This window comes from Felis catus, chromosome E2 (genome assembly GCF_018350175.1).
Source record: "Felis catus isolate Fca126 chromosome E2, F.catus_Fca126_mat1.0, whole genome shotgun sequence".
Classification (NCBI taxonomy): Eukaryota; Metazoa; Chordata; class Mammalia; order Carnivora; family Felidae; genus Felis; species Felis catus.
In genome coordinates, this window is record NC_058382.1 from 41,383,331 (window position 1) to 41,396,770 (window position 13,440).

General features: G+C 39.4%; 1 long non-coding RNA gene across 1 annotated transcript in view; it reads right to left on the reverse strand.

Annotated features, from left to right (window-relative positions):
- Positions 1 to 13,440, reverse strand: part of LOC109494907 — an 801,993-nt gene that overhangs the window by 12,507 nt on the left and 776,046 nt on the right. The window lies entirely within an intron of this gene.

Sequence of the window (13,440 nt, forward strand, 5' to 3'; positions counted from 1 at the left end):
AAATTTAAATGTAATTGCTAATTTAAATTAAAATTAAGTAAAATTAAAAATTCAGTTTCTCAGTCATTGTAGCTGCCTTTCATATACTCATTATCCACATGGCACTACTCTATTGGATAATACAAGGTATGGAACATTTCTATTACCTGAGAAGTTTCGATAGCAGAGCGCTGCTCTTCACTGATGTCATTTAAGTACCTTTAAAACTCCCAGACTTTGTGTCCCCTTATTCCAATTTTCTAATTTTTTGGAGAGGGAATTAGCCAGGTTTATATGGTATCTACATTGTGAAACAACTATGACCAAGTTGGACAGTATCCTTTAATATAGTCCTCGCTTTGCTGGCCTCCTTGACTAGGGTGGGGGATCAGTCCCAGAAAAAGGGTATGGTTTTGCCTCCCAGAGCTTTTTTCCTGCTGAACCCTTATAACCCTCACTGCAGCCTAGAAAGCAGAGAAAAAGCTCCACCCAAGACCTCAGAACAAGTGATTCAGGGTTACAGCCCACTTCCTGTGTCTTGTTTGGAAGACTTCTTTAAAATCTTATTAGGAGAGGTATTTATATTTATTTTCTCATTGTTCATTTTGGATAGCATTCTTGCAACATCCTAATAAATATCAACCTCTTAAAGAAGTCCCACTGGGCATGTTAATAGGAAAAAAAGACAAAACAAAACAGCACTTTTATGTCTCTTCATTCTCAAGGTATAACCCAACATATCTGGAGCTGTGTATGCTGAAAGGATGATTTATTTTAAATCTAGACAACCTTCTGAATGCATGATGCACTTTTTTAGAACATAAGTTCAGAGGAGGGACAGAGAAGCCAAAAGAGGTTTAATTTACGATCTTTTGTCCCTTCTATGAAAAGCGCCTGAGCTAATAACAAAGAAACTAAACATACAAAACTAATTATCGGAGTCATTTTTAATTAACCTGGCCGGCTAACGTAATCCCTGAAACATCTTCAGGACAAAACATCACTGGTTTTTGTATTCCTGGATCTGCATCGAGTGAGCATCATCAAATCCTGATACCAAGTGGATGGGTTTGTGCATCTAGGGTGGGTAAGTAAGCGGAGGGTTTTGACTTCCCCCACAGCTTCTAGCTTCTTGAGTTTGCTTTCCTGTAGCCTTCATTTTCTGGGTGTTCTCAAAAAACACTCAGGTCTTGTGTCTCACGGTACCTAAACCATAGGAATACCCTGGCCCAAACACGCCTTCAGACCAGGAATCAGAATGCCTCTCACCTGCCGCAGGCAGTGACACTCTGAAGAGGCACGTGCCTTTCCTTGAAGGCAGCAGTTCTCAGCCTCGCCTGCACATGAGCATCGCCAGAGGAGCTTTTCAAAGGACTCAGTCCAGCTGTACTCCGGACCAATTAAATTAGAATGTGGAAGGGCAGCACCAGCATCAGTACATTTTATAGCTCCCCAGATGACAGCAAAGATTCTTGGCAAGCGAGTGGATAGCAGCACGAGCGCCACCTGGAGTTCGTGAGAAATGGAGGCTCCCTGACCCCCAGCCACCCCTCCTGAACAAGAATCTGCATTCTGAGAAGATAGCCCAGGTGACTTAATTGTGTATTGAGGATTGAGATACAGAGCCCAACCAGTTTGAACAGGTATCAGAAGCACCTGGTGAGTCGTAAAATGCAGACTGCCGGGCCTCACCCCCAGTGTTCCTGGTTCATAAGGTCTAGGGTAAGGCTTTGCCTTTCTAAGAATGATGAAATGCTCGTGATCCCCATTGATGCTGACACCATGCAGGAACCACAGTTTCAGACACACTCCTCCCTAATTCATTTATTAACTCTCTCCCCCAGTTCATTTATTCTGCCAATAATCTTGAGGCACAGGGGATTTTGCAGTGAACAAAGAGATAATCCGTGCCTCATGGAACTTTAATTCTCGAGGAGGTTCAGACAATAAATAAGCAAACGAAATACAGAAACAAGTGTTACAGATTATGTTAAGTTTTTTATGAAAAAAAATATACTAAGATCCGGGGTGACTAGAAGATGCCAGTTTAGATTCAATGGTCAGGGAAGGACTTGCATTTGAGCAAAGACCTGATGGATGAAGGTTTTAAAAGCATGTTATCGAACAGGAGAAACTGACTTTTAGGCAGAAGGAAAAGGAACCCTAAGTGCCCTATGCCAAGGTGGGTTTAGTAAACTCCAAGACCAAAAAAGTGAGATTTTCCTCTTTATTTCTCAGATCTACAACCTTCCTGCTGAATGATGTGGGGAATGCTACCCTCCTTTCATGGCCTGTTTTACTCATCAAGCTTCCCTGGTAACATTCTTTGGAAGATTAAAACTTCAGTGTGAACAGAGCATTAACTAAGTTCTTAATGAAGTTACACTTGCTTACTGGCACCTGGTCTCTGAGGGAGAAAGAAAACAACTTTCTAACAACAGTGAGTGAGCCATCTATCTTTCCGGAACCTTGTAATAGGAGACATGAAGAATGAGAAGACCGGACTGCCATCAGGAAACTCCCAGCCACACAGGATGGTAAATGGCAGGAAGAAACAGTGAATATGTAAAAAGAGCAGAAATGGCTGCATAGGTATGAATTATGGGGTAGGAGTGATGTCACCAGGAAGGTGACATAGGTAGCTCCTGACTGTACAAGAACTGAAAACCATTCATGATGAGACATCAATGGAAACATTCTAGAATGTGAAGCACCTCTGCACCAAAGACCTGGAGACAGGCCTCACTGGAAGGATAAGAGGAGCAGTTACACATCGGTGTTATGCCAGCCGAGGGAGGGACACACTGGGAGGTCTCCCCAAAGCCTACAGCCGTCCAGTAAGAAAAGAGAGCCCATCATGGACAGTGGGTCCCTTTTGGGGAGTTTATACTTTGGTCTCACCTCAAGGAGATCATGGGAGAATCTGCAGGGCTTGCAACAACCAGCATTCAGATCTTGGCCAAATGGCTCCTACCAGCAATGCCCAGGTGGAAGTCCCAAGGAGCAGCCTCACTCATCTGCACGGCCAAGACAGTGGCGCAGTTTGACCAGGGAATGAGGCAGGATGCAGGTCTGCCTGATCTGGGAACTCAGATGAAGATCCTTGCTGTACTCTGAGTCTGGTCTCCTCACCCTGGCAAGGCAGCTAATTCTTAGCCCAGACCAATACTGAATGCAGTTCCTGGCCCTGCCCAACCAGCAAGCCTGTTCTGATAACTGGGAAATGTCTCGGCACGGCAGCACTCAAACAGCCCAGCCAGTGGCTCTGCCCATCTGTGGAGACAGACTAGTGAGCTTATCTGGCCAGAGAGTTTGATGCACAGGTATGTCTGGTAAGACTCTCACTTGGGGAGCTAAGCAGACTTGGGACCTTTTCTTTGGCTGCCTACACCTCCTTGTGCAGGAAAGCTCAGCTGCAGCTCTGCCCACTGCTGAATAGAGCCTCCAGTCCTGGTGGCTGAAACCCCTAATCTTGGTAGTGTGCCCGCCAGCCCTGATTATAATAGTACTTGAACAGAGAACATCACCAGCAGCTTTGTATCCGTGGAGCCATTTGTCCAGACAGCTGAGTTTGCGGGTCTGACTTGATTCCTCCCACCCTCAAAAGACTAGTCTGCAGCCTGACCAGGCAAAGGAATATAGAGCAGCCTCCAGACTGACACAACCCTAACCAGAGCTCTTTCCAACTTGTGACCTGTGAAGGGCCTCATCTAAGCAGAAACACTAATTCGAAGCCTCACCTAAACAGACCCTGATAGCAAGTGCCACCTGCTCAAAGATGTTACAAACTGATAAATGCAGAAAATCAAGTCAAGTGGTATGGCCCAGTCTAGAAGAGGAGACCACTTACTCAAATGTGCAGATTCTGACATAAATCACTAAAAAATGTAAACACGATACCACTAGGGGCAACTAATGAAGCGCTAATAAATGACACTAAAAAATGGAGATCTTGTAGTTCACTAAACTTAAGAGGATTATTCTGAAGTGTCTGACAGTTAACAGAACACAGAAGAAGACAACAAAATTAGGAAAACAATGCGTGAACAAGTTCAACAAATAAAAATCATAAAAAATTAAATCCTAGAAGTGAAAAATACACTGAATGAACTGAACAATTAAATAGCTTCACCAGCAGACTTGACCATGCAAAAAAAAAAAAAAGTATACAGGGCCAATAGGGCACAATCAAAACAAAAATACTCACATAGGAATCCCAGGAGCAAGAAAGGGATAAAGTATATTTAAGGCACTAATGGCTGAAAATTCCCAAATTTTGGGAGAGAAATGGACATCCAAATCCATGAGGCTGAAAGGATCCAAAATAGACTGAAGCCAACTAGGGCGCCAATAAGTCACATTCTAATTAAGTTGGCAAAAGTCAAAGACCAAGAAAGAATTTTGGAAGCAGCAAGAGAAAAGAGAATTTACCTAAAGGGAACCCCCATAAGACTACTCAACAGAAAGTTTCAGGCTAAGAGAGAATGGAATAATATATTCAAAATCTCGAAAGAAATTATAAACCAGGAATTCTATACCAGGCCAAGAAATTACTCAAAAATGAAGGAGAGAGAGCTTTTTTAAACAAAAGCTGAGAGAGTTCTAAGACTAGACAGGTCTTAAAGGGAATTTTTTCACTGAAGAAAAAGGATGGTTTATATCATAAAAGCATAAGGTAGTATAAAACTTCCCTGGTAATGGTAAATATATGATCAAGTATATATTCTGTAATATGGTAACTGTACATAATTCACTTACAACACTAGTTTAAAACTTGAAAACAAAGGCAATGAAAATAAGTATAATATTTTGAATTATTTTGGATAGGAGATTAAAAATATATAAATTATAACATCAATAACCTACATGTGGTGAAAAGTATAAGTTGAAAACATAGGGAGTGCTCTCAAAATTAAAATGAGAATAAATTGAAAACAACTTAAGATATTTCATATAAGCCTCTTAGTAACCCCAAGAAAAAGCCTGTAGTGATTACAAAAAAGATAATCAAGTCAAAGCAAACTGATACCAAAAGGCATCAAACACACAAAATTGGGTAGGATAAGAAGCAAGGAACAATGGATCTACAAAAAAGAAAAACTATTAACAAAACAGCAATACGAAGTCCTTACCTATTAATAATTACTTTAAATGTAAATGGATTAAGTTCTCCAAAAGACATACAATGTCTGCCTACAAAGACTCACTGTAACCTTAAAGACATGCAGACTGAGTGAAAGGATGGAAAAAGATATTTCAAGCAAAAGATAATTTTTTTAAAAAGCAGGGGTAGCTATAAATCTATGAGACAAGAAAGACTTTCTCTTTTGCCATTTTTAAAGAATGTCATTATATAAAGTCGTCAGTCCTACAGGAGGATGTTACAATTGCAATATGTATTTACCCTATATTAGAGCATCTCAATATATAAGGCAAAAGCAGAACTGAAAGAATCATATAATATAAAAATTAATATCTTATTCTTAATAATTAGATAATCCAGAGAATCAATAAGGAAAGAGTCAATGTGGGCAACACTATAGACCAAATGGACCTAACAGACATATGCAGAACATTTTCTCTGACAATAGTAGAATACACATTCTTCTCAAGTATACATAGAACATCTTCTGAGACAGATTATATGTTAGGCAATAGAAACAAAGTCTTAGCAACTTCAGGAAGATAGAAATCACACTGAGTATCTCTCTGATCAAAATGGTATGCTTGTTAAAAAAAATAAAAAATAAATTTGAAAAATGGTATACATGCTAGAAATTAACAATAGGAGAACAAGTGGAGTATTTCCATGTATTTGTAAGTTAAACAGCACTCTCCTGAACCACCAATGGATCAAAGAAGAAACTAAAAGGGAAATAGAAAAGTATACTGAGAAACACAAAACAGGAAGCACAACATAGCAAAACTTAGGGGATGCAGCCAAACTAAGAACTAAGAAGTTCATAACAATAAATGCCCACATTAATAAACAAAGACATCAACTACACAAGCTAACTCTATACCTCAATGAATTAGAAAATGTAAAATAAACTAAGCCCAAAGTTAGCAGAAGGAAAAAATGAAATAAATGAAATAGAAAACAGGAAAACAATAGAAAAGATTACCTTTTCAAAGAACCAACTCTTAGTTTTATTAAACAAAAAGGTAAACATTTAGCTAGACTAAGGAAGGGAACAAAAGGAGTCAAGTCAAAATTGTGAATGGAAAAGGAGACAAACTATCTGCCAACAAACTGGACAAACTAAAATAAATTATTAGAATCATAACCTACCGAGACTGAATCAGGAAGAGATAGAAAATAAGAACAGACCCATTATTACTAAGGACATTGAGTTAGTAATAAAAAATCTCCCAACAAAGAAAAGCTGGTAAATTTTGCCTCGCATTAAAGAAGGATTGTAAGAGTTACAATCAAGATAGCAGAGGAAGAATTATCCTGATCTCCCTTTACCCATTGGACACACCAAAACTATACATAGAGCACAACTCTCTTTGAGAATTAACTGAAAGCTAGCAGAACAGCTCTTCCACAACTAAAGATGTAAAGAAAAGCCACATCAAGGCGGGGCGGCGGGGGGGGGGGGGGGGGGGGTAGAGATGTGATCTAGGCAGGACCTTACACCCCTAGTGCAGCAGCCCATGAGTAGGACAGATATAAAAAATGCAGCGATCCTGCCTGAGGAGCAGATCATTCAAGATTCACATGAGGAACCCCTTCCCTGGGAAGACAAACTCCCGTAATGTCTGGCTTTGAAAATCTGTTAGACTTAAACTCTAGGAGAGTCACAGGGCTATAGGATATCAAGATTTTGCTTTTGCTTTTTTTTTTTTTTACATATTTATATTTGAGAGAGAGACATAGTGCCAGTAAGAGAGGGGCAGAGAGAGAGAGAGGGAGACACAGAATCCAAAGCAGGGGTCAGGCTCTGAGCTGTCAGCACAGAGCCAACGTGAGGCTCAAACTCAGACTGTGAGATGGTGACCTGAGTCGAAGATGGAGGCTTAACCAACTGAGCCACCCAGGTGCCCACAAGATTTTTCTCTTAAAGAGCCCAAAGTCACTCTGAGACCCAGCACAGAGGCAGCAGTTTGGAAATCACCTGAGTAGTATGTGAAGGAAATGTCTCCAGGAAGGGAAGGCCTGCTGGGTGCCTTTTTTCCTACTTCCCTTCTTTTCTAGCCCAGCACTAGGGGGTGCTATTTCTCACATTCCATCTACTTTGCTAGCACCACTTGACCTACCCTCCCTGGCAGTTGCCTCTCCAAAGCAGGTCCTGCTGACCACTCCTACTGAGTGACCTCAGCCAGGACTGGTGCCCCCATAGCCATAGCAGAGGCCAGCTCTGTCCACCAGTGTGCCTGCAGCAGTCGTGGCTGAGCCACACAGGGACCAGCCCTGGAGTGCCTAGTTCTGATGGCTGGGTGAGGAAGGGATCGTGCTTCTTTGCCCCACAGGACACTCTCTATATAAGGCCACTCTTCCAAGACTAAGAGATGTAGCTGATCTACCTAATACATAGAAACACACACAGAGAGTCAGGCAAACTGAGGAGAGAGAGGAAAGTGTCCCAAACAAAAGAACGAAGAAAAAGGACTAAATCAAAGAGACATGTGCAATCTACCTGAGAAAAATTTCAAAGTAATGATCGTAAAGATGCTCACCAAACCCAAAAGAAGAGTGGGTGAACACAGTGACAACTTTGAAAAAGAGATAGAAAATACAAAGAACCAATCAGAACTAAAGATTAAATAAAACGAAAAATACACTAAAGGGAATCAGATTAGAGGATGCAGAACAACAGATCAGCTATCTGGAAGATGGTAGTGGAGATCACTCAAGCTGATCAACAAAAATAAAAAAGAATTTAATATAGTAAGGATAGTTTAAGGGACTTCTGGGATAACATCTAGCATACTACCATTCATATTACAGGAGTACTAGAAGCAGAAGAGACTGAAAAGGAGGCAGAAAATTTATTTGAAGAAATAGCTGAAAATTTCCCTAACCTGGGGTAGGATACATTCAGGTCCAGAAAGCACGGAGAACCACAAAGAGGTCTGCACCAAGATATATAATTAAAACGTGAAAACTAAGAGATAAAGAGAGAATCTTAAAATCAGCAAGAAGAAAGCAACTAGTCACATTTCTCCTAGAACCAACCCACACCCCCCCCCCCGCCCCATCCCATGCACTATCAGCTAAGTTTTCAGCAGAAACCTATAGGCCAGAGGTAATGACACAATAGATTCAAAGTGCTGACAGGAGGGGTACCTGGGTGACTCTGTTGGTTAGGCGTCCGACTTTCTCTAAAGTCCTGATCTCGTGGTCTGTGGGTTTGAGCCCTGCATTGGACTCTGTGTTGACAGCATGGAGCCTGGAGCTCGCTTCTGTGTGTGTGTGTCTCTCTCTCTGCCCCTCCCCTGCTCACACTCTGTCTTTCTCTCTCAGAATATTAAAAAAAAAAATCAAAATGCTGATAAGAAATATCCTACAATTAAAAACATTCTACCCAGCAAGGTTATCCTTCAAAATTGAAGGAAAGATAAGTTGTTTTCCATATTAACAGGAGTTAAAGGAGCTCATCACCACTAACCCGGCCTTAAAAGAGGTCCCTTTAGCATTTCTTTTAAGTGGAAAATAAAAGACCACAAGTAGAAGAAAATTATGAAAGAAAAAAAAATCACTGGTAAAAGCAAACCTATAATAAAGGCAGTGAATCAGCCACTTGCCAAGCTAGTATGAAGGTTAAAAGACAAAACCGGTAAAATCAACTATATTTGCAGTAATTAAGGGATACACAAAATAAAAATATAGAAAATCGGACATCAAAAACAAAACATGGAGCTAAGGAATAAAAATATAATGCTTTTACAATGTATTTTAAGTCACCATTAACTTAAAATAGACTTCTATACATAGGATGATCTATATGAACCTGATAGTAACCACAAACCAAAAACCTATAATAGATTCACTTAAATCCAAACAAAACACTAAAAGTCTAACCCTAATCTAATCACAAGAGAAGAGAGGAACAGAGAATTACCAAAGCAACGAGAAAACAATTCACAAAATGGCAATAATTTTATACCTGTCAATAATTACTTAAAACGTAATGGGCTAAATGTTCCAATGAAAAGACAAAGGGTGGCTAGATCAATTAAGAAAGGAAAGAGACCCATTTAGAGGCTGCTACAAGAGACTGACTTCAGACATAAAGACACATACAGACTGAAAGTGAAGGGATAGAAGAAGGTACTCCATGCAAATGGAAACAAAAAGAAAGCTGAGGTAGCAATACTTAAGTAAGACAAAACAGATGTATTATAAAAATTTGAACAGGAGACAAAGGCATTACATAATTAAGAAATCAAGAAAATCTAACTGCAAATATCTATGTGCCAAACATAAAAGCACCTAAGCATATAAAGTAAACATTAACTGACATAAAAGGAGGAATTGACAGTAACACACTAATAGTAGGCAACTTTAACACCCTACTTACATCAATGAGTAGGTCATCCAGATAGAAAATCATGAAGAAAACAGTGGCACTAAATGACACATTAGACCCACTGAAGTTAATAGATATTTATAAAACATCCCATCCCCAAACAGTAGAAAAAACATCCCATCCCCAAACAGTAGAATAAACATTCCTGACAAGGGCACATTGAACATTCTCCAAGATAGGTCGCATGTTAGGCCACAAAACAAATATCAATAATTTAAGAAGACTGACATTAAGCATTTTTTTTGCCCACAATGGTATGAAACTAGAAATCAATAAGAAAAAATAAACTGGAGAAAAACTTGAACACATGGGAGCTAAGCAACATGCTAACTAAACAAGTTGCTGAATAAATCACAAAGCAAGTAAAAAAATACCTGGGGACAAATGAAAGTGAAAGCACAACAATCCAAACATATGTGGGAAGCAGCCAAGGCAGCTCTAAAAGAGAAGTCTATAGCAATACAGTTTTATCTCAAGAAACAAAAAAATAGGGGTGCCTGGGTGGCTCGGTCGGTTAAGCGTCCGACTTCAGCCAGGTCACGATCTCGAGGTCCATGAATTCAAGCCCCGCATCAGGCTCTGTGCTGACAGCTCAGAGCCTGGAGCCTCTTTCAGATTCTCTGTCTCCCTCTGTCTCTGACCCTCCCCCATTCATGCTCTGTCTCTGTCTCAAAAATAAATAAACATTAAAAAAAAAAAGAAACAAAAAATCAAACTATTTAACCTTGCACCTAAGTGGACTAGAAAAAGAAAAGGTCCAAAATCAGTAGAAGTAAAGAAATAATAAAGATGAGAGTGGAAATAAATGAAAGAGCCTTAAAAAAATAAGCAATAGAGAAGATCAATGAAACATAGAACTGTTTCTTTGAAAGATAAACAAAATTGATAAACTTGATCCTGACTCACCAAGAAAAAAAAAAAAAAACAGGGCCCAAATAAAATCACAAAGGGAAGTTACAACCAATCACACAAATACAAAGGCTTATGCGCATTATGAACAATTATGCACTAACAAATTGGCTAGAAGAAATAAATTCCTAGAAACCCATAATCTTCCAAGACTGAATCAGAAAGAAATACAAAATCCAAATAGACTGATCGCTAGTAACTAAACTGAATCATTAATAAAAACTACCAATAAACAAAGGTCCAGGACTAGACGCTTCCTAGGTGAATCCCACCAAATATTTTAAGGGTTAATACCTATTCTCCTCAAGCCATTCCAAAAAACTGAAGAGGAATGAATACTTCCAAATCCATTCTCTGAGGTCAGCATTACCCTGATACCAAAATCACAGACCCTACCAACATCCCTCCCGACAGGCGGCCTCCCTCCTGGTACTGCAGGGCCCCTCCCGCAAGGGACCACCAACACAAAGCTAGCTAAGCCTGCCCCTCCCGCCCCTGTGCACCTTGTGGATCCACCCCGTTTAATACGCCCTTGGCCAGATCCCATTGAAGCAGCACCACAAGCCTGGCCTAGTGCAAGTAGCCCAGACAGGGGCCACACCACTCCACAGTGAGTCCTGCTTCTGGGAGAGGGGAAGATAAGGTACACACCAGTCTGACTGTGGCCCCAGTAGTGAACTGGGGGCAGACATCTGGTCTGATTGCGGCCCCACCCACCAACACAAGTTTCTCCGGACAGCACAGGGGAAGTGCCCTGCAGTTTGGAGCTACCGCAGGGACAGGCCAAAAAGACGAAATGGAACAATTCTCCTGGAAAGAAACACAGATGCAAAAATCCTCAACAAAATATTAGCAAACCAAATTCAACCATACATTCACAATATCCGAGACCATGATAAAGTTGGATTTGTTCCAAGGATGCAAGGATGGTTCAATATCCAGAAGGATAAGAATCCTATGATCATTTCAAACAGATGCAAAAAATCATTGGATAAAATTAAACATTCATTTATATTTAAAAAACTCTCAAGTGGGTAGAGACAGCATACCTCAACATAATAAAGGCCATTTTTGACGAACTCACAGCTAACATACTTAATGATGAAAAACTTAAAGCTTTTCCTCTAAGGAACAAGACAAGGATGCATACTCTCCCCACTTTTATTCAGCATAGTACTGGAAGTTCTAACCACAGAATCAGACAAGATAAAAGGCATAGAAATTGGTAAAAAAGTAAAACTGCCACTATTTGCGGATGACATGACACCATACAGAGAAAATCCTAAAGACTCCACCAGAAGACTATTAGAATAAATTAATTCCATTCAGCTGTAGGATATAAAATCAATATATAGAAATTGGTTGTGTAAACTATACAAACTAGACAAATTTCTCAGAAAAATTAAGAAAGCAATCCCATTTACATTCTCATTAAAGACCTGTAGTATGAAACCTATAAGACATTGGTGAAAGAAATTGAAGATAACACAAATAAATGGAAAGATATACAGTGCTCAGGATTGGAAGAATTAATACTATTAATATGACCATATTAATGGACAAGATTGTCCAAAGAAATCTTGAGAAAGAAAAACAAATCTGGAGGTGTTATAATCCCTGATTTCAAACTGTAATACAAATATACAGTAATCAAAACAGTATAATACTTGCATAGAAACAGACACAGATGAATGGTAAAAATGTATAGCACAAAATAAACCCATATTTATAATAAACCCATATTTATATGTTCAGCTAATCTATGACAAAGGAGGCAAGAGAACACAATGATTTAAAGACATTTTTCAATAAATGGTGCTGGGAAACTGGACCATTTTGTTATACCATACACAAATAAAAACCCAAAATGGATTAAAGACCTAAATGTAACACCTGAAACCATACAACTCCTAAAAGAAGACATTGACTGTAAACTCTTGGACATCAGCCTTAGCATTATTTTTTTTATCCTTCTTCTCAGTCAAGGACAACTAAAGCAAAATAAACAAATGGAATACACCAAACAGCTTTTGCACAGCTAAGGAGATCATTAATAAAGCAAAAAAGGCAACCTGCTGAATGGGAGAAAATATTTGCAAACGATAGATCCAATAAGTAGTTATTATCATATATATATATATATATATATATATATGTATGTATATATATAACCTATACAACTCAATTCAATTAAAAATTAAATTAAAAAGCAATTCAATTAAAAAGTGCACAGAGGACCTGATAAGACATTTTTTTCCAAAGAACACATATGGATGACCACTTGAAAGATGCTCAACATTACTACTCATTAGGGAATTGCAAATCAAAATCACAATCAGATGTCACCTTACACCAGTCAGAATGGCTAGTATCAAAAAGACAAGAAAAAACAGGTTTTGGCGAGGATGTGGAGAAAAGGGAACCCTTGTGCTATTGGTGGGAATGTAAATTGGTGCAGCCACTGTGGACAACAATATGGAGGTTCTTCAAAATATTAAAAATAAAAATATCACATGATCCAGCAAATCCGCTTCTAGGTTTTTATCCGAAGGAAATTAAAACATCAATTTGAAAAAATATATGCACCTCTCTGTTCACTGCAACTTTACAATAGCCAAGATAGGTAAGCAACCTATCTATTGACAGATAAATTGATAAAGAAGATGTGGTGTGTGTGCGTGTGTGTGTGTGTGTGTGTGTATGTATGTATATATATGCAATGAAATATTACTCAGCCATAAATAAGAAAGAAATCTTGCCATTTGTAACAACATGGATGGACCTAAAGGGTATTATGGTAAGAAAATAAGTCAGAGGGGCGCCTGGGTAGCTCAGTAGGTTAAGCAGCCGACTTCGGCTCAGGTCATGATTTCGCGGTCCGTGGGTTCGAGCCCCACTTCGGGCTCTGTGCTGACAGCTCAGAGCCTAGAGCCTGTTTTGGATTCTGTGTCTCCCTCTCTCTGACCCTCCCCCACTCATGCTCTGTCCCTCTCTGTCTCAAAAATAAATAAACGTT